At 37.1% G+C, this 20,998-nt stretch overlaps 1 pseudogene; it reads left to right on the forward strand.

Annotated features, from left to right (window-relative positions):
• The first annotated feature begins 6,271 nt into the window (after positions 1 to 6,271).
• Positions 6,272 to 6,559, forward strand: LOC150049128 (small ubiquitin-related modifier 2-like; annotated as a pseudogene).
• The last annotated feature ends 14,439 nt before the right edge of the window (positions 6,560 to 20,998 follow it).

Genomic DNA, 20,998 nt, shown 5'->3' on the forward strand with positions numbered 1-20,998 from the left:
AAAGAGACATGAGAAACAATGGTGAGAAAAATCAGAGACAAACATTGTATTAATGAATAGTTGATTAAAAGAAAACAATACTATTTTTGTCTTAAGTTTTCTATTCTCTTGCATGCCGCAATATTTATTAAGAATATGAAAAGGAGAGAGATCAGTGGAAGATGGCAGCGGTTCAGTGCGAGTCTTTCTGAGCTCTCACCAAGATACCAGTTCTGGCATCGTGCGGGAAAGTTCATACACAGTGATCCATCCTAGGTAAGCTTTAGCACCGCAGAGATCTCAGACAGAGAGGAAAAAGACAGAAAACCTGTGCAAGAAGACAGCATGGAGCGCCTCCAGCTGCTCAGAGCTGCTGCAGAGACAAAGCCTCTATTCTGAACCAGAGCAGACAGCACTTCTCGGCAGCACAGACCTGCCAGCGCCGGACAGAACCACACAGAGCCTGTGAGAGCCCAGAGCCAATACCCGGCTGTGGCGCAGACCTGCCAGCTTCTCTGAACCGGAGAATCCAGCAATTTGTGAGTACCTCCAAGAAGAAGTTTCCACTTCTGCTCACAGAACGGCATTGGGAAGGAATCCCCTCCTCCACCAGCTGAGAGCATTGCCATCTTGACTGCTGGCAAAGACCCTGCCAAACCAACTGGAGCCTGAGAAGTGGTGCTGGCAGTGCCATCATTCAAAAGGGAAAAGGATTTCCCAGAGGCAGCTTAGCTGGAAGCCGCCCCAAGCACTAACTGAAGTCCATCCTCCTGCGTCCGGCCACAGTCCTGGTAAACAAAGCTGCCCATGACTCTTCCAGTTTCTCTTTTTTTCTGCCCAATCAAGCAAAGTGATCCAAAAAACCGCAAAGCCAAATCAGAAGAGAAAAAGACTTTTTGAAGTGTTTGGATCTCAAATTTACTGGAGACAAAAGTTTCCTATTCTGCGCCCCTTCCAAAACAAAACTAAAGAATACCCCCTTCTTTTTTTTTCTTTTTCTTCTCTTTCTACCCTTTTTCATTTGCATTTTTATGTGTTCTTATTTTTATTTGCCATTTTACCTATACTTTTTTTTAATGTTATGATTCTTTGATTTTTTTTCTTCATTCTGTCATTGTAGTCGTTCCTAGAAACATAGTGACAGCACTGGGTACAGACTGGATACAAATGATATTTATATTGATAGTCACCTGCTTTTTAATCTGTTGGTTCTTAACCCTAGTATTTCTTGTCTAAGACCTGACAATAGTGTGGGATTTCCCCCTACCTTTTTGTTTTGTTTTGTTTATTTTTACTTTTTAAAATTTTTATCATTGAACTTTCCTATATACACATTGCTGTTTTCTCTATATATTCTTTGTATCACTCTTCTTATTTTCATAAGTTTTAGCTTATTTTTTCTAAACTTTGTACTGAACTATATTACCTATCACCTTAGGTCAGTTATCCTTATGCTATCGCTTTTCTTCATTACTATATTAATCTTACACTCCTACATTACTCTTTTCTTACCTACCCTTTTGTCTTTCATACTATTTTTCTATATCTGATCCTCTGTTCATCCTTCAACTCTTATAATGCATTGATCTACAGTTGATGGTTGTTGAGCAATACTGTATATCTAGGTGTTGAATTATACTCTAGGTCCAGAGGGACGTAAATACAATAGAGATTCGATTGAGGGGCTTATTGTTTTGGTCATAAAACGGTGATCAATGGTGGTGTTAGACTTGTCTATAAGTGCACACAAAAAAAGAGAGAGTGACAATACCAATCTAAATTGTGAACATCTGTTGTCTGGCAAGCTAAAGAGGTCTAGGTTGATTGTATATTAAAAATTGTAATCTTTTTTAGTATTAATCTTACTCCTGTTTTGAAATGGGCAGAACAAGAAACTCAAGAAAAATGTCAAATCAAGGAATAGCATCTCCCATGCAACATAAACAGGCAAGGGAGCAGTCAATGGCAAAACTAGAGGAGAGTCCTCTAAGTGCTATACACATGCAATTGATAAACAAAATTAATGAAAAGTTTGAAAACATACAGAAAGAGATACGAGAGGAAGCCATATCTAAATGAGATGAAAAAATAATCAAAGTAATATGTGAAAAAGAGGAAGCCATAAAGGAGGCCATAATAAAGGTTTTTCAAAGAAAAATGGATGAATTCATAGAATCCATAAACAAAAAGGTAACCAAACTCCAACAAATGTCCAATGAGAATAAAGATGCTGAGCTAACCACTCAAATGGAAATCAAGGAGTTAAAGAAGTCCATACATGATCTAAAACCAGAGATGCAAGGCATAAAAAATGAGTAATTAAAAGAAAGGGAGATGAATAATAAAGTAGACAATGCAGAAGAGAGAATTTCTGGGGTTGAAGATAATTTAGTTGTTATAGAGAAAGAACAGAAAATGAGTCAAACCAAATCTAGGAAATATGACAGAATGCTTCAGGAGGTCCAAGATACAATTAGGAAGCCTAACTTAAGGCTAATTGGTACTGAGGAGGGTCTGGAGAAAGAGGTCAATGGTATTAGAGATATATTTCATGGAATCATCTCAGAGAACTTCCCAAATATCCAGAAGGGCAGGCCCATCCAGATACAAGAAGCTTTTAGAACCCCAAACAGACCTGATGAGAAAAGGACATTCCACCGCCACATTATAATCAGTACAGGATCAATAGAGCCCAAAGAAAGGATCCTAAAAGCAGCCAGGGAGAAGAGAACAATCACCTTTAAAGAAAACCAATCAGAATAACCACAGATTTCTCAGCAGAGACTATGTAAGCAAGAAGAGCTTGAGAGGATATATGTCATGCCCTTAAAACAAATAACTACCAACCATGAATACTGTACCCAGCTAAGCTCTCATTCATAACTGAGGGAACAGTAAAAACATTCCATTCCAAGGAAAAGTTGCAATATTATGTCGCAACCAAACCAGCATTACAGAAAACCAACACAAACGTAATACTGACAGAGAAATGGCACATAAAACTCACACCATCTAAGTACCACAAGAAATGTCAAGCCACAGGCTCTAAGGAAAGCTTTTAAAAATGGCAGGAACTGGTAAAGATTTTTCTTTCCTAACTCTCAATATCAATGGACTTAACTCTCCAATTAAATGGCATAGACTGTCTAGTTGGATCAAAAAGCAAGATCCATCGTTCTGCTGTCTTCAAAAGACACGTCTTACCCCCTCCCCCAAAAAAACACATTTTTTGAAAGTGAGAGATTGGAATAAACTTTATCAAGCTAACAGCCCCCATAAACAGGCTGGAGTTGCCATCCTCATATCAGATAAAATAGACTTCAAACTAAAATTAGTGAGAAAAGACAAAGAAGGTTATTACATACTAATAAAGGGATCTCTCCTCCAGGAGGACATACATCCTAAATATCTACCCACCTAATCCTGGAGCACCAAACTTCATCAAGCAAACTTTACTTTCACAAAAACCACAATAGATTGAAACAATGATTGTTGGTGACTTTAACACACCACTCTTATCTATGGACAGATCAACCAGGCAAAAACTCAACAGAGAAACCTCAGAATTGAACAATTGCATAAACCAACCAGTTCTAACAGTCATCTGCAGATTATTTCACCCAGCAACAACACAATATAAATTTTTTTTAAGCAGCACATGGAACATTTTCCAAACTAGACAACATTTTAGGGCATAAAACAAACCTGTAAGGATTCAGAAACACTGAAATTATTCCCTGCATTCTCTCAGACCACAAGGGCATCAAATTGGAAGTGAACACCAATCTCCACCAATGAAAACCCTGTAACTCATGGAGATTGAACAACACATTGTTGAATCACCAATGGGTCATTGAGGAGATCAGAATAGAAATTGAACAGTTTATGACATTTAACAAAAAGGAGCACACAAAATACCAGTTCCTTTAGGACACAGCAAAGGCAGTATTCAGAGGAAAATTTATAGCTCTTAGTGCCTACAATAACAAATTGGAAAAATCACAAACTAACAATTTAATGTGTCACCTTAAGCTCCTGGAAAAAGAGCAACAAATCAATCCTAATCCCACTAGAAGGAAGCAAATTATTAAAATCAAAGCTGAATTAAATGGAGTCCAAAAAAAACTATAGAATCAACAAAACAAGGAGTTGGTTCTTTGAAAACATTAACAAAATTGACACACCCCTAGCAAATCTTACACAAAAAAGAAGGGAGCATACTGAAATAAACAAAATCACAAAATCACAAAAGGTAATAGTAATATCATGACAGAAATTACCAAGATCCAGAGCATCATAAGGGAATACTTCTCAAACCTTTATGCCAACAAATTTGAGAATTGAGAAGAAATGGATGAATTTTTAGCTAATATAAACATACCCACACTGAACCAAGAAGACCTAAACAGGCCTATTTCAAGCACTGAAATAGAAATGGCAGTAAGAGAACTTCCACCTAAGAAAAGCCCAGGGCCAGATGGATTCACAGCTGAATTCTATAAGGTCTTCAAAGCAGAACTCACACCAATACTCCTCAAGCTCTTCAACGATATTGAAAAGGAAGGCTCTTTGTCAAACTCATTCTGCAAAGCCACTATAACCCTCAACCCCAAACCAGACAGAGATTCATCAAAGAAAATGAATTATAGACCCATTTCTTTGATGAAAATTGATGCAAAATTTCTCAACAAAATATTGGCCAACTGTCTTCAACAACTCATCAAAAATATTATACACTATGATCAAACAGGATTCATGAAAGGGATGCAAAGCTGGTTCAACATATGCAAATCAATTAATGTAACTCAGCACTTCAACAGAAGCAAGGACAAAAATCACATGCTTGTCTCAATAGATGCAGAAAAGGCATTTGACAAGATCCAACACCCCTTTATGCTAAATGCTCTGCAGAAACTAGGAATCCATGGAACATTCCTCAATATAATAAAGGCTGTGTATGACAAACCCACAGCTAGTATTATACTTAATGGTGAAAAGCTAAAGCCATTCCCTCTAAAAAGGAATGAGAAAAGGATGCTCTCTCTCCCCACTCCTCTTTAACATAGTATTAGACTTTCTAGCCAGAGCAATAAGGCAAGAAGCAAGCATAAAGTGGATCCAAATAGGGAAAGAAGAAGTGAAACTTTCCCTCTTTGCAGAAGACATGATTCTGTATTTAAAGAACCCTATAGACTCCACTCCCAAGCTCTTTGAGCTTATTCAAAACTTTGGAAGGGTAGCAGGGTATAAAATTAACCCTCAAAAATCAAAAGCCATATACGAGTGATTGTTGTCCTTAATGTACTCTGTTATCTCTCATCTCTTTTGCTGTCCTTGGTTATCTCATATTGTTACAATATTTCACCTTGTTATCTGATATATTTTATATATGCTTAATTGGTTAATTGAAATTTGATAGGGAAGGGGGAAATCAAGATGATCGGGGTGAGGGGGGGAAGGAAATGGGGACCATGTCATGAGAAAGAGTATCAATGTGAAGTAATGCACTTTCTATCTGTTGAATATGATGTAACTCTTCTATTAATTACAATAAAAATGTAAAAAAATTAAATTCAATTTATAAAATAAAGGAAAGAAAGACTTTGTTGTGGGCTTAAGTATTCAAAGGCGACTATAAACCAAGAAATGACAGATAAGCAAAAATGATCAATCAAATCCAGGTCTCACAGCACAACATTTTTCTGTTTGTGACTGCATGCAATCTTTTTAAAGAAATAAAATCTGTAGTGAACATATGGCAGACTTCATTTTAAAAGCTTTCTTGCTCCAGCCACTGTGGGCTGCCTGTGTGCTCGTTCAGTGTGGAGTGGGGACCTCTTTTTTTTCATATATTTTATTGTAATTAATGGAAGGGTTACATTATATTTGCCAGATAGAAGGTGCATTAATTCACATACATTGATACCCTTTCTCATGTCTTGGTCCCCATTTCCGTTCCCTCCACCCCCACCCCACATCTGTTTTCCCCCCTTCCCTATCCAATTTCAAATAACCAAATACAAAAATATCCAATATATCAGATAACAAAGTGAGATACTGTAACAATATGAGATAACCAAGGGACAGCAAAAGAGATGAGAGATAACATAGTACATTAAAGACAACAATCACTCATTATATGGCTTTTGTTTCTATATCATATCCTAGAGGTCCTTTCAGTTGGCTGCATACTATATGGCCTTATGTATCTATGTTTTGCTCTATTGCAAATCTCTGCTAGGAGAGCCCAAGGTTTTGTGAAGCGACATCTGAGGAGACTCAGGCGCTCGTGATGGCCGGCAAAACGCCCAAGGAAGGAGTCAAGACTGAGAACAAGGATCATATTAATTTGAAGGTGTAGGGGCAGGATGGTTTTGTGGTGCAATTTAAGATTAAGAGGCCTACCCCACTTAGTAAAGTAATGAAAGCCTATTGTGAACGACAGTGTTTGTCAATGAGGCAGATCAGATTCTGATTTGATGGGCAGCCAATCAATGAAACAGACACATCTGCACAGTTGGAAATGGAGGATGAAGATACAATTGATGTGTTCCAGCAGCAGACAGGAGGTTTCTACTAAAAAAAAGGGAACCTGTTACTTTGCTCCAGAACTTTGTTCTTATGGACCAAGAATACATTCTTAATTAGAAAACTGCAATTTGATTCCACCACATTCTGACTACTACAGTATAGTTTTCTCTATTCTTTCATTTTCCCCATCCCCATTCCTTTATTGTACATAAAGTAACTGGTGTATATGCACAAGTATATTGCTTTTCTTTTTTAACTAAATGGCCAATGGTGTGTGTGTGTGTGTGTGTGTATATATATATATATATATATATTTTTTTTTTTTTGCCAGTCCTGGGCTTGAACTCAGGGCCTGAGCACTGTCCTTGGACTTTTCTCAAGGCTAGAGCTCTACCACTTGAGCCTCAGCACCACTTCCAGATTTTTTTTTTCTATGTATGTGGTACCAAGGAATTGAACCCGGGTCTTCGTGCATGCTAGGCAAGCACTCTACCACTAGACGAAACTCCTGGCCCGCCAATGGTATATTTTGATTGACATCAAATGGAGATGGGATGGAGAAAAAATACTGGTTCTGTGAAAATATCCCCCTTTTCCATTAGTGGCATGCTCATTCAGCTTTTATCTTTATATTTCAGTAAGTTATTTTGCTCTCATTGTTTTAACAAAAAGAAAAAAAACAAAAATCCTTGCATAGCTTGTTTGATTGGAGAATTTTAATGTTTTCATTTATTATTGTAAAAGCAAGGACAATTTTATAACTTTTTTGTATGTAGCTGTTACATGTAGGGCAAATCTGTCTTTAAGTAGGGGTAAATTACTCTTAAAAAAAAATCCCAGATAGTTTTCCCTTCAAGTCAAGCATCTTGTTGTTTAAATAAACTTCTTGTTTAATATGAAAAAAATAGCTTTCTCAATATAAGTTAAATAACACCAATATTATTGTTTTTGTGGAGACAACAGTAAATATAATAATATATAATAATACAGTAATAATAAATTATTTTTGATCCTGTAGTGTGTTTCACCTGAAATAAGGTCACAGTGATATGTACCAAATAAAATTAAATGTATATATACAAAAATTTTATATTAGATCTTTATTAATATTTTTAAATAAAAGATTTAATCTAAAAAATATGAAAAGGAAAAAAATGTAGTGCTTGCCCAATTGACCCTGAGTACATTGCATCTCATTAGCATGCTCTAAGACTGAGCCAAAAAAAGAGAATTTATTCTGGAAAGTGACTCTTTTGGGCACCAAAAAAAGTTGAAGAAAAATTTTTATGTCAAGATTGGACACCTATCCCAAGAGGTGTTTGTGGTAAGATTCATTATTTTTCTAAAGGACAGCCCAGATATTAATATCTCAGTTTGGGAGAAAGTTCTAAAGACCTTAGTAGTAGCCCACAATTAGAAGGTCAACCTTGAGATTTCTATGATCATTTGATGAAACAATGTAACAGCCAAGAAAATAGAATTCCCAAAATGACAGAACCAAGCACAGTGCTTGAATTTGAACCAATCTCACCGTAATTTTTCATGATAAATGCATGTGATGTTACCACATTCATTGCACCTGTTCCTGGGTTTTGTACTATCTCCCTTCTCTTTGCTTTATTTGGAGTTTCTTTGGCTCTTCCTCCATATGTCCTCAAATTCTTTGTCATAACAACATCAAGAACTCAGTTCCCAAGAGCCAGGCAGAGGTCCTTCTTCTCTGCAGTATCCTTAATCACAGATCTATAGAACTCTACAAATATTTCTGATACAGTAGTTACAAAAAATACTTCATAGGTGTAGAAATACACTGACCATCCATGTAGGTTTGTTCAAGTTACTTCACCACTCTGTTTCTGTTTCTTCATATAATACATAGAATGATTCAGACACAGTGATGTGTGTCTGTAGTCCCAGCTACTGTAGAGGCTGATATTAGAAGACTGTTGAGTCTTAAGACTCATCACTGTGTCTGAGTAACAGCAAGAGTTCTTATCTTTAACAATAAGGAAAATCTTTGGGGAATAAATAGTAAAATGGTAATTCATCCTAAATTAGATATTGTAAGGGTTGTTGAAACCAATGTTTGTGCCCAGTGCTTCAAAAATAGCAAAGGTTTTCAAAACTAGTTTTAAAATTTAGTATAGGTACTAATTATTTATGTGAGATTTGAAAGCTTTATTTTGTACTTCAGCTTTCTAATCTCTCAATTACGAGAGAAATAATAATAATAATAATAATAATAATAATAATGATAATAATAACTCCAGACAGGTTGTTGTGGAGGCTTAAAATAAGATTCAGAAACAAGAGATTTATCTTTATGGTTGATGTTCTTAAGGTACTGTGAAGTTATATTTTTTCTCTTCTTTTCCCTTTATAGTTGACCTCATGTCATTCTGTATCTGACTTTGGTACCTGGTATATTGTATACATATTTATTTGTTTATTTGACATAGGGAAGGGAAGGGGAAAAACAAGATGATTGGGGGGGCAGTGGAAAATATTATGGGAAGGAGTATCAGTGTTCAAGATGTAACGTACCCACTACCTGAATGTAACTGTAACCTCTCTATATATAACCCCAACAATAAAAAAAAGAAAAAGAACAGTTTGATTCCTGTTTCCATTGGTTCTATATCATAAATTCAACTGGTTCTGGTTAGTTAAAAAAACTGACTTCTGATCTGAACATGAACATGGTTTTATTTTTCCTGTCATCATTCTTTACACACTACTGCATAAGAAGTATTTTACAGTATTTTCCTTCAAAGGGCTATTAACATTAACCTAGCAATAAAGGATACAGGAGATGTGTATATGTTATAACCAAATGCAATATCATTTTATATGAGGTACTTGAGCACTCATGGATTTTGGTATCTTTAAAGGTCCTGGAAGCAATCCAGTCCAGATAACCAGGGATGACTGTACTTGTCACTTTGGCATGTAGGAAGCTCATATGTGCTTGCTCTTGATCCAGTTCCTGGCAGAGAGTAGTCAAAGGAATCTTTCCATGGAAGAATGCAAACTCTGCCAGCTCTGTGGCTAGCCGTTCAATATTTGCTAATTAGCCAGCCTTGGGATTTTTTTTCCACTCTTACCAGATTAGCTCCAGAGATAACTAAGGCTGTTTGGAGGTCAGGTGAGTTACAAAGGATTGTGAAATCATGACAAGCGCTACAACATGGCAAGAATAAAATTATAAAAGAAATCTCTTAGGATCAAAGGGTTCATGTATTCAAGATTTGTGTTTCTAAAGAATGTGATTTTAAGGAAGCATGTTCTTACTCTGTTTTTCTTCCCAGAGGGACAGTCACAGAACTATTGTAACTACTGGCTTTTGTACTATCTTTTGGTCCTAACGGCTTCAGCTTGCTTTGAATTTTTAAGCTATTGCTCTTGGGTCAAATATAAATAGAACCTATGTAACATGTTCTTCTTTTCAAATTCAATGTCACTGAATCTCTGGCAACATTAAACCATGTCCCAGGACAGACATAGGAAGAAGACATAGATCCTGATCCCATTACAATATCTTTCCCACATGATACCAGAGAAACAAAGAGGCTGCAAAGGAATACATTGATAGTTTTGGTCCATAAATACATAAATGGCAAACATTATCAAAAAATTCACTGGAAAAATTCACAGTTTCCTGTAGGATAGCACTGATAAAAATCAATCTCAAATTTGCACATTGCTTTATATTTTTTAGATAAGAGAACTGAAGCTGAAAAAAGTGATGTTTCTTGTCACTACTCAGATGGCTTACTTGTATTTCTATATGTGACCCCTCCCCCTGCAATGTCCTCTGCTGAAGCATCACTGAATTCAAGGCCCTTCCCCCTAATGCCCTTTGCTGATACATCACTGAATTGAATTCTGTTGAACTAACTAAAGTTTGCTTGGAGAGAATGAGTGGACATGTACCTGAGTTCTATCCCAAATCCTTAGAGGAGAACTGCTTACCAGAAGGTTTTAATGAGCAGAGACAACATTGGTAAAGAAAAACACAAGACCTTGGCAAGCTCAGTCGACAGACGGCAGCTGTGTGTGTTGTCAGAATTCTATGAATAAAGAGTAGGCTTGTTCTATGCTTCTGAAAACCCTGCCCAAGTGTCTCGTTAGATTCATGGGCCCCTTCCCCGTTGAATTTATTGCTTCCTCCTTTGCTTCTGTAGCAAGATTTGCAACTAGAATCCTTCCTCTAACACCAAACTTTGAAATAGAGGTTAGTATATCTAAATGTGCCCATTATCATTCTAAATGAGGACTCTTTCTAAAAATAAACTTAAGAAATTACCCCTCAACCATTAAATTTTAAGACACAATTAATAATTCATTTTTATTAATACATATAATTCCTCTGGGTCATTTAAAATGCATATAGCACGCAATGGAGGCCAAGACAATATAAATTCATTTCCTCAATTCAGTCTTACTATTTTTTTATGAAATTGGATAGATGTAGGCAACCGGACATCCCATAAAACATAAAGTAAAAAACAATATTTCAAACTAAATACCAAACAAAACAAAATGAAAAGATCCGGACAAATTCTCCCAAACAAATAATTCACCGTGGCTTTTAAAAATGGAAAATGTACAGAAGAAACATCACCTGTGGAAAAAGATGGAACATTGTATGTATAGGTTTTCTTTTTTAACCTTGGGGAAAGGAACATTTAATTTTTCTGAAGTTCTAAAAAAACAATCATCTGGGCAAGGAATATATCCTACCTCTATAATCTCTATAATTATGGGAAGTGCTGGCAGTAGTGCTGTGGCTAGTGTTAGTCTTGAGCAGAAGAACTCAGGTACAGGAGCCAAGCCCAGAGTTCAAGTTCCACAACTGACAAAAAAGAAAAACATACATGGGATGTGCCCTAAACCTTGAAGAGAGATGTCCAAGTCCATTTGTGGGCGAAGGTCATTTCATTGTAAGCATGCTTCCTAAGCTAGACACATCATTAATAAAGCAAAATTTCTTCAGTGGTGTAAGATGAAATTTACTGTACACAGAACACAGTGGATGGAATAGATGCACTCACAACATACAGATGTGAATTATGTCTACCCAGTGGTGCACTGGAGGTCACAGGACTTCACCAATCTCAGATACTAGCTCATCCTAAGGTAGCACCTCAGATTCCTCAAACTCTAGAATGTCTATTATTTGCAAGCAAGTATGATCCCAAATTCCTTATCTCCCCTATCCAGAGAATACCCAAAGCAGCACATTTCCCTGTGTTTTAACATCAGCTCATATCCTTTGCTTACCCCTCCTAACGAATGAAAATACAGTTTCTATATTGAGATTCTTAATAGATCATGAACAATCTGAAATTAAATTTTATGAAAACTTAGGTAGACTTGGCCTTTATTTTCACATTCCAGTCAACATTTTCTGCAAGTTCTGTGTTCATAACATTTTTTTCATATATTTTTATTGTAATTAATGGAAAGGTTACATGATATTTGCCAGATAGAAAGTGCATTAATTCCCATACATTGATACCCTTTCACATGTCTTGGTCCCCATTTCCCTTCCCCCACCTCCACCTCTCATCTTGTTTTCCCCCCTTCCCTAACCAATTTCAGATAACCTAATACAAATATATCTGATATATCAGATAACAAAGTGAGATACTGTAACAATGTGAGATAACCAAGGGACAGCAAAAGAGATGAGAGATAACATAGTACATTAAGGATAACAATCATTCATTATATGGCTTTTGTTTCTATATCCTAGAGGTCCTTTCATTTAGTGTCATATGATATGGCCTTTTGTATCAAGGTTTTCCTCGGTTGTAAATCTCTGCTAGGAGAGCCCAAGGTTTCTACTGATTAGGACAAATGAGGGAAACCATTGAGCCTATGTTCCTTTGAGTCTGGCTTACTTCACTTAATATGATTTTTTCTAAGTCTTTCCATTTCCTTACAAATGGGGCAATGTCATTCTTTCTGATAGCAGCATAGAATTCCATTGTGTACAAATACCACATCTTGTTGATCCACTCATCAACTGAGGGACATCTGGGTTGGTTCCATATCTTTGCTATGATAAATAGTGCTGCAATGGACATTGTTGTGCTAGTGGATTTAGTATGTCCTGGTTTCTGGACAGTAGGGTAAATGCCAAGTAGTGGAATTGCTGGGTCATACAGGAGCTCTATGTTCAGTCTTTTGAAGAACTGCCATACTGCTTTCCATAGGGGTTCAATGAGTTTGCACTCCCACCAACAGTGTAGTATTGATCCCTCCTGGCCACATCCCCTCCAGCATCTATTGGTATTAATTTTCTTGATCCTGGCCATTCTAACTGGAGTGACGTAGAATCTTAGAGTTGTTTTGATTCCCAACTAGAGAAAGAGGAAGTAAAACATTCCCTTTTTGCAGATGACATGATTCTATATTTAAAGACTCCTATAGACTCTACTCCAAGCTCCTTGAGCTGATTCAAAACTTTGGAAGGCTAGCAGGGTATAAAATTAACCCTCAAAAATCAACTGCCTTCCTCTACGCCAACAGTGAGAGGAATGAAGCAACAATCAGGAAAGCAACTCCTTTTGCAATAGCCTCAAAGTTACCTTAACTAAGAATGTAAAGGACCTTTTGATGAAAACTTTAAAACCCTGAAAAAGGAAATTAAAGCAGAACTGAGGAAATGGAAAAACCTCCCATGCTCCTGGATTGGAAGAATCAACATTGTGAAAATGACAGTCTTGCCAAGGGCTATCTACAAATTCAACCCAGCACATGGAAAATTTTCCAAAATAGACCACATTTTAGGCCATGAAACAAACCTGGACAGATTCAGAAACTTTTGCTCCCTCCCCTTCCTTCTTTTTTCCTACCCTCCCCTTTCCTTCCCTCCTTTACTCCCTCCCTTCCTTCCTTCCTTTCTTTCTTTCTTTCTTTCTTTCTTTCTTTCTTTCTTTCTTTCTTTCTTCCTTCCTTCCTTCCTTCCTTCCTTCCTTCCTTCCTTCCTTTCTTTCTTTCTCTTGTCATTCCTGGGCCTTGAACTCAGGGCCTGGGTACTGCTCCTGAGCTCCTTTTGCTTAAGGCTAGAGCTTTACCACTTAAGCAGCAGCACCACTTCTGGCTTTTTTTTTTGTTTATGTGGTATTGAGGAATCAAAGTCAGGGCTTCATGCAAGCTAGGCAAGCATTCTACCATTAAGCCACAATCCATCCCCCAGGAGGTGGGATCCTTTCCTTCCTTTCTTCCTTCCTTCCTTCCTTCCTTCCTTCCTTCCTTCCTTCCTTCCTTCCTTTCTTCTTTCTTTCTTTTCTTTTCTTTTCTTTTCATCTCCCTTTCTCTACTCATTTTGTAGAGAACTGTGGGCTTAAAGGCACGGTCAGGATGTTATCCCCTACTTTTTATGCTCAACACTAGCACTTTAGCCCTTGATCCATAGTTCTACTTCTGGGTTTTGGTGTTTCGTTGGAGATCTCATGGACCTTTCTGTCCAAGCTGGCTTTGAACTTGGATCCTGTGATCTTAGCCTCCTGAGTAGCTAGGATTACAGCCATCATCTCCAAACACCTGGCTAGACTTCTGAATAGACAGCAGGGAAGTTTTTTCTTCCAGGTTGATTTCTTAAATCTTTACTCAGATATTCTGTTTTTAGAGAGGGCTTTCTTTAACCATTCTAAACAGAGAATCCCACTTCTCTATTTCCCCCATTTTTTTTATCAATTTTATCTCCAATATTTATCATGATCTGAATGATTTTCATTGGTCGATTGGTACAATATTTGGTTGCTCTAAATGTACTCTCTGGGAGTGAGGGCTGTCGCTATACTATGCTCTGCAAATATAACATTGCCTACCTTCGAAATCAGTCAATAATTTATTCATGGAGTGAAACACTAAAAATTATTCTAATGTATCATAGTGAGTGAAAATCATTTTGAATAAAATCATTCACTTTGAATTGCTCCAAACTAATTGTGAATGGTACAATCAGATCATATATTAAGTAACAGAAGAAATAAATGTGAATCAGAACGGATAAATTAGAAAGGATGCCTAAGACTTGAATATAGCATAGGATCTTGAGTTAGATCCAGAAGAGGAAGTGGAACATTCTTGCAAAATTAGTGACACCGGATTCAGATTCACCAAAGTTAGATTCATTTCACCAATGTTAATATTCTTATTTCAGTTATTTTACTATGATTATGCAAGATGTTAACACTGGAGATGGCAAATGAAGAATATTTGGGTACCCTGAATCCTATCTTTGCCATTTTTTCCTAAGTGTCATATTTTGACAATAAATTTAGAAGATACAAAGCATTTGAGGATCACTCCAAGTGAGTCTGCTTAGAGCGTAGACAATTTACATGATATATATTCATCATCAAGATGAAAGAAAAACATTCAGAATATATGGTTTATTGAGCACTGTATTAATTTGCTTAGGTTATAACTTAATATCACATCTTTGATTACAGATGCAAGATTATATGTCCTCACAACACAGGAGGCTTGAGTTTTAAAAATGCAGGTAGCAGGCTGGGAGTTTGCCTTAGTGGTAGAGTGCTTGCCTAGCATGCACAAAGGCCCTGGGTTTGATTCCTTGGTACCACATACATTAAAAAAAGCTGTTAGTGGTGCTGTAGCCTCAAGAAAGTCCAAGGACAGTGCTCAGGGCCTGAGTTCAAGCCCAGAACTGGAAAAAATGCAGGTACCAAAGCGTTGGTTTTGGATGAATATTCTCTTCTTGGCTTGCTTCTCATTGTTTCCTCACACAGCCTTTCCAATATAGATAAGTGGAGACAGAGAAGAAGAAAGGTATATGTGGGAACAGCTGTTGTCTCTTCCTCTTCTGATACTAGTTTTGTTAGACTAAAGCCCCATCTGAATACCTGAGTTAATCTTAATTCCTTTCTTAAAGGCTCTTCCTCTAAAAACAGTTATGTGGGGGATTAGAAGACCAAGGAGGAACATTTGAAGACAGACACTTAGTCAGAGAATGCACACTTCAGACTTAAAAGCTGGCTAGTTTGGGGTAGTATTCACAATAGGTATCCCCTGGAAACCATACACTTACTGGCTATAACTATAAGAGCACTCTGTGTGTGTGTGTGTGTGTGTGTGTGTGTGTGTGTGTGTGTGTGTGTGTGTGTGTTCATGAATGTGTGTTAGGCGCAAAAATCATCACATCATTTCTCATCAGATTGCAGAGATTTTCTGGTATCAGTAATAATATATATCTATATGTAATCTATTGTGTGTGTGTGTGTGTGTGTGTGTGTGTGTGTGTGTGTGTGTGTTCAGCAGAAGTAGCTGCATTAACTCATACTTGCTGAATGTGTTATATTGAACCTGACATAAACCTCCAGAAAACAGACAAAAATGACATTTAAATGCATGGAGCTGACAGACCTACCGCCCCTTCCTTCTAAATAATAATGTACAGCCACATTTCTCTAGCCAATTCCACTTCCTAAGTACCTTATTTGACATTTTCCTAGAATGAATGGAACCCCAACCCACATTATTAGCTTTGTAGGACGTCCTCCTGGGAATAGGCAAAGCAGCTGCCAGTTCTAACCAGCCAGGCCAGAAAGGGGAGAGTAAGGAAGAACAAAGGTGAGATGACGGAAAGAAAATTCTGGAGTAATTTGAGATCTTTCCTTAGCAAAATAGGAAAGGTGAAACAAATACTGTGGTTCTTGGCTACATCAATGAAAGTAAACATGACCTACACAGAGTGCTCAATCTAACCAATAATCTGGAGACTATAGTGACTCCAAATCAGCAGAGGAAGGTAAAAACTATAGTGCCAACATTCATAGAACATGAGTTCTTCGCATCTGCGATATGAATCTAAAAATGTACAGTTTTACATGTGTGTTTGGCCAGCACTTTTCCTGTGGATAAAGCTTATGTAGGTACACATTTTCTGGGGATTTTGTTCCTTAGATTTGTCCTTGTAGCTTGTTTTCACATTTATGGAATTAATATTTGCTGTTTTTATCCCTTCCATCTTAAGAAATCAAGAGCTGTTTAGGAAAACATGGACTGAGGCAAATGTCTAAAGCAAGTGTTGATGGAAGCTGTAGAATTGACAGGATGCGAAGGTCCTTTACATAGTCTGTGATCTCTAGGTAGTTTTGTTGCCTAAATCACCAAAGCAGTAGGAAAGCATTAGACAAAATCCAAGAAATTTGTGGTACTTCATGAAATAATCTACCTCCAAATTCTAATAGATAAGGAGTACATTGAAGGTGGTTATGGAAGACTGAACGAACTTTCTAATTTTATTTTAATGTGAAAGTTATATACAGAAGGGTTAGAGCTAAGGCAATGAGTACATTTCTGAAACTCTTGAAACTTATATGTAAGCATCTGAGCAAGGGAGCACAAAGTCTTAGCCTTCAGTAGACCCCTTTTGTCATGGGTTAAGAATCAGTTCCAAGGGGTGTCAGCTAATACTTTCAGTCAGTACTCCAGAAACTAGAACAGGAGCCATCACCAAAGTCCTAGACACTAAATTTTCATGGTATCTCTCATAAAAATCTGAAATCTTTTATTTTCTTTTGTCTAAAAATACCATGAAGTAATAAAGTGACCTGGCAGTCAGAGATGATAAAGGACGGGCACTTCAACAACATGGAAGTAGGACATCCACATCATAGTCGTTCATGGTGCTTGTTATCTAGAACATATGATATGATACTGACACTGCACATAGGATGAGCACATCACAGCCACTTAGAGTGAGAGACTTTGTTGCAACAATTATGCACTTTGGTAAAAATTTCTACAGTCTCTATTTCCATATCTTTCTTCTTCTCCCCCCTCCTCCTCTTCCCCTTCCCCTCCCCCCTCTCTCTTTCTTTTATTTACTTTTTTTGCCAATCTTGTGCTTGAGCTCAGGGCCTGAATACTGTCCATGGGCTTTCTCAAGGCTAATGCTTTTCCACTTGGGCCACAGCACCACTTTTGGATTTTTCTATGTATATGGTACCAAGGAATCAAACCTGGGTCTTTGTGCATGCAAGGCAAGCACTCTAGGCCAAACTCATGGCCCCATCTATTTCCACATTTTTCCATCCTCACATCAGTTCAGCCCTTCCCACAAGGTCATTTGGATGAATCCTCTGAATTCTCCACCTTTGTTTTTGATATCCCTGGATCCTCCCTTATCCTTAGTATAAAAACAACAACGTCACAAAATCCAAACCCTTCACCTCAAACATCACAGGTGATAGTGGCAATTGCCAAAGAACCTTTAATACAAAGAGGATTTCAAACACCTTTCCATAATAAGTACAACAATGCAATGACAGCATTTCTTTGTGCGATGAACTCTTGTTAAATTGATATAGCTTTATTCAAAACAGCATGAATTTGAAGTAGCTATTACTCCCTAGTTGACTTAAATGTCTTATTGCTCTTAAATAAAATATCAGATAATATATACTTAAAGTTCCTTTTCTATGGCTCCTTTAACAGAGAATTAACAAGGTGTTTTTCAATTATTTATTTTCTGGTAAAGAGCTCATCAAGCTTTCACAAAAATAATGGAGCATGTCCATTATTCTCATCTGACACAGAGTAAAGCTCCTGTTCTGGACTTTGGATAACTTGTTCAGGGTCTAGACAAATGGAGTGCTCTTAAAGAAACAACAAGGATTGTCCTGAAAGTAACGGAAATGTACAGGTGTGGGTAGACAGGACATGTAGAAAGGAAGATGGTACTTTCATAGTATTTTTGAGTTAAAATTGCATTGTCCTTTGAAGATTTTATGAAGGGTATTTCTGAGTCTTGATTCTTTGATTACCTAATGGAATGCTAATCTAAAAACAACAGAGGGATGGAAATATAAAAATCACCACCCAGATGTAATAGAAATTCTGGTGGTTCACCCTTATAATCCTAGATACACCATAGGTTGAGATTTGGAGGTCAGCCAGGGAGGAAGGCCTGGGAAATTCTTATTTCCAGTCGACCACTTAAATACTGGATGTCAAGCTGTGACTCCACGTCATATAGTGCTATCCTTGAGCAAAAGTCCTCAGCACCCATGCCCTGAGTTGAAGCCCCATGACCGACAAAAGAAAGAAAAAAAATAGAAAATCCCTATAACTTAGACTCTTGAAGAAAGAATGAAGAGTTTAGAAGTTCCGATGGAAGAATTTTCTAAGGATCCAATGTGAAGGACCAAGCAGATAATCAGCAAAGAGACAGACAGACAGACAGACAGACAGACAGACAGAGACAGAGAGTCAGAGATAGAGACAGATGGACACAGAGGGAGACAGAGATGGAGAAACAGAGAGACAGAGACAGAGGTAAAGTACAGAGTTCTAACATCCATTTGCTAGAAACTGCAGAAAAAAGTAATAGAGATAATGGAGAAGAAGTTGTAATTAAGAAAATAATTGATGAAAATTGCTGAACTGAAGAACAGAAATCTTGAAATTCTCATTGTCAACCAAATACTGAGTATAACTGACAGAAATAAACTTATACCTAGGCATATCTTGATATAGTTTTAGAATTCTAGTGATAAGCATACAATCATAAACTTTTCCATAGAAAGAAAAAACTAATCTGTAGAGGAACAAGAATTAGGTTAAGAGCAGTCTTAACTGTTGACTACTTGAATGCCAGAAGGCGGTATTATAAAAATACCTGCAAGGCAATGGTTTGAACCCAGAATCATGCTATGCAGCCAAATTTAACTTTCAGATTTGAGAGTTAGACAAAAGTATTGTTGGATATTAAAGGATTTAGGAAATTTATTTCTCGTTTATATTTGTCAAAAGAACCATTTTCCTCCCAGTAAACCACATCTAAAAACATCAGCAAATTAATAGGAAATGAAACACTTCTCCATGTAAAAGGGTGGATAAAAAGTGTATTTAGGGTTGGAGAAAGGAAATGTTAAAGGGTATGAAGAATATCTTTACAACACTTGTAACTTTTAGTGATCACTCTCCTATCTTGTCTAGGAATACATTTTCTACACTACTCTAATTGAGAGTAAAATATTGTTAATGCAACTGTACATGGGAAAAGTTAGTAGAATATAACCAAAGTTATAATCAGAAGAAAATAGGCTGAATGCATGAAGAGAAAGAAATTTCTTTGAATTATTGTCATGAGGTGATGTTAAGCCTTTTCATTAGAAAAACTAAAACAAAGAATATAATAATAATTTTGTTTTATAATTTGTTGTGAAGACTGAGTGAAATTACGTAAAAGAATTGGTATCAGGAAGGCTTTATAAAACTCTCTTCACTATCTTCCGCATTCCATAAAAAATAGAAAGAAAAAATGTGTTAATTTCAAATTTGAAGTGATATGAAGCCAACCTGGACAGAAAAGTCTGTGAGATACTTTTATTTCCCCCAATTAACCACCAAAAATGAATAAGTAAAAAGCCAGATGTGAAGCTGTGGCACATGTAGTAGAGCCCCTAAGCTTCCTTCGCTATGGGAATATTCATAATTATGCTTTGAATATCTATAAGTAACACCCAAATGTAGAGATATAAAGAAAAATGGGCAGTTTTTACACCTCTGAAGAATTTATGTAGCATGTGTGTTATATGCTCTTTCTTAGTACCGCAGGGTAGAAGAGATTGGTGATCTGCAACCACCCTTGCTCTTTTCATGCATTTGTAGTGTCTTTCTGGTCTTATTTTCAGCATGGCAGCTCAGCAGTCCAAGAAGGGACATTCCACGGGAGCTGGGCAGAAGGAGAAAAATTTTTGTAGGCTTAACTTTGGAAGACATAATCATGTGTTTTATTGATCTGGTAGTCCCCAAGGGAGTCTAGAGTAAAAGCGAAGGAAGTGATCTCCTTTCAGTGGGAGGAGGGAAGTAAGCTGCTCCACTCCAAATGTGCTCATTCAAAAAGAGCTTCACTTTGAAAGAACTGAATCACCAGAGAGAAAGATAAAATTGAATCTGAGGGTTCATTCCAATGTCCTGACTAATTAAATTTAAAGGGAAAATACCAGTGCAATTCACAGTACCATTCTGCCCTTACCCACCTTCTTAATGCTCTTTTTTTCATATTTTTTATTGTAATTAATAGAAGGGTTACATGATATTTACCAGATAGATGGTGCATTAATTCCCATACATTGATACCCTTTCACATGTCTTGGTCCCCATTTCCCTACCCCCCACCTCCACCCCTCATCTTGTTTTCCCCCCTTCCCTATCCAAGTTCAAATAACCAAATACAAATATAACCGATATATCAGGTAACAAAGTGAGATACTGTAACGATATGAGATACCCAAGGGACAGCAAAGAGATGAGAGATAACATAGTACATTAAGGACAACAATCATTCTTTATATGGCTTATGTTTCTATATCCTAGAGATCCTTCCATTTGGCGTCCTACTATATGGCCTTTTGTATCAAAGTTTTGCTCTATTGCAAATCTCTGCTAGGAGAGCCCAAGGTTTCTACTGATTATGACAAGTGAGGGAAACCATTGAGCC

Source organism: Megascapheus bottae, chromosome 20 (assembly GCF_031878675.1).
Source record: "Megascapheus bottae isolate mThoBot1 chromosome 20, mThoBot2.hap1, whole genome shotgun sequence".
In the NCBI taxonomy this organism is placed as follows: Eukaryota; Metazoa; Chordata; class Mammalia; order Rodentia; family Geomyidae; genus Megascapheus; species Megascapheus bottae.